This window comes from Papio anubis, chromosome 7 (genome assembly GCF_008728515.1).
Source record: "Papio anubis isolate 15944 chromosome 7, Panubis1.0, whole genome shotgun sequence".
Taxonomy (NCBI): domain Eukaryota; kingdom Metazoa; phylum Chordata; class Mammalia; order Primates; family Cercopithecidae; genus Papio; species Papio anubis.
Genome location: NC_044982.1, coordinates 32,485,943 through 32,487,514, shown reverse-complemented (window position 1 = coordinate 32,487,514; position 1,572 = coordinate 32,485,943). Strand labels below are relative to the sequence as shown.

Below are 1,572 nucleotides of genomic sequence, written 5' to 3'. Positions count from 1 at the left end.
CCTATCTCTACTAAAAATTCAAAATTAGCCAGACATGGTGGCGTGCGCCTGTAATCCCAGCTACTCGGGAGGCTGAGGCAGGAGAATCACTTGAATCCAGGAGGCGGAGGTTGCACTGAGCTGAGATCGCACCATTGCACTCTGGCCTGGGCAACAAGAGCAAAACACTGTCTGAAAAAGAGAGAGAGAGGGAGAGGGAGAGAGAGAAGGGGAGAAGAGAAGAGAAAGAAAGAGAGAGAGAGAGAGAAAGAAAGAAAGAGAGAAAGAAAGAAAAAGAAAGAAGAGAGAGGAAGGAAGGAAGGAAGGAAAAGAGAGAAAAAGAAGAAAGAAAGAAAGAAAGAAAGAAAGAAAGAAAGAAAGAAAGAAAGAAAGAAAGAAAGAAAGAAAGAGAAAGAAAGAAAGAAAAGAAAGAAGGAAAAGAAAGAAAAGAAAGGAAAGAAAGAAAAGAAAAGAAAAAGAAAGAAAGAAAAGAGGTGACATCCCGGGAAGTGCACCCCAGCCACCCGGGACTCGGGTGATCGCTGCAGCTCGCTCATGCCCCGGAAACTGCCCCTTTTCAGGGGTCATGATGGGCAGCAAGATGGCGTCTGCCACTAGGGTCGTTCAGGTAGTCAAACCACACACTCCATTAATAAGGTTTCCTGACAGAAGAGACAATCCTAAACCCAATGTATCAGAAGCTTTGAGATCAGCAGGGCTACCACCTCACTCTTCTGTAATTTCACAACATTCTGAGGGAAGTAAATCACCAAATTTGCTGATGTATCAGGGTCCACCAGATACTGCAGAAATAATAAAAACATTACCTCAAAAATACAGAAGAAAACTTGTATCTCAAGAAGAAATTGAATTTATCCAACGTGGAGGTGCTGAATAACCATGGTGACTGCTGTTTGTCATCAGAAATAGAATTGTTTACAATAAAGTGATTTCCAAAATGACAGCCACTAAGAAACATGTAGCTATTAAACATCTTTAATTAAATACTATGAATAAAATTGAAATATTCAGAAAATGTCTAGATGGACACTTGCTCATTTCCTATAATCTTATGTATCTCTGGTCAGCTTCTCCAGGTGCATAACTTGACCTCAATTGTTTGATACCAGCCTGGCTATACTTAGTTAAACCGTATACTATTTAAAATTGAAAGAAAGAAAGAATAGACGGGCATCGTGGTGCACACCTGTAATCCCAGCTACTCGGGAGGCTGAGGCATGAGAATCACCTAACCCAGGAGGCAGAAGTTGCAGTGAGCCGAGATGGCGCTACTGTACTCCAGCCTGGGGACAGAGTGAAAAAAATAAAATAAAATAAGTTTCTTAGTTACGCTAGGCACATTTTAAGTGCTCAGTAGCCACTTATGGCTACTGACTACCACTGTATTCGACAGTGTAGAACTGCATACATTTCCATCATCATAGAAAGTTCCAGTGGACAATGATGGATTCCAGATGACCCTCTTGGAGCCTGTAGGGGAGGGGAGGAAGGAAATAGGTGGGTAGGACTGGGCCTCCCCCCCCAGTTCAACCAGAGCCGCTTTGCCTATAAATTCAGATTTCAAGTTAAATT

General features: G+C 42.2%; 1 pseudogene; it reads left to right on the top strand.

The window, feature by feature from the left end:
* Nucleotides 1-416: 416 nt before the first annotated feature.
* LOC110743652 lies at nt 417-944 on the top strand (annotated as a pseudogene).
* Nucleotides 945-1,572: the final 628 nt, after the last annotated feature.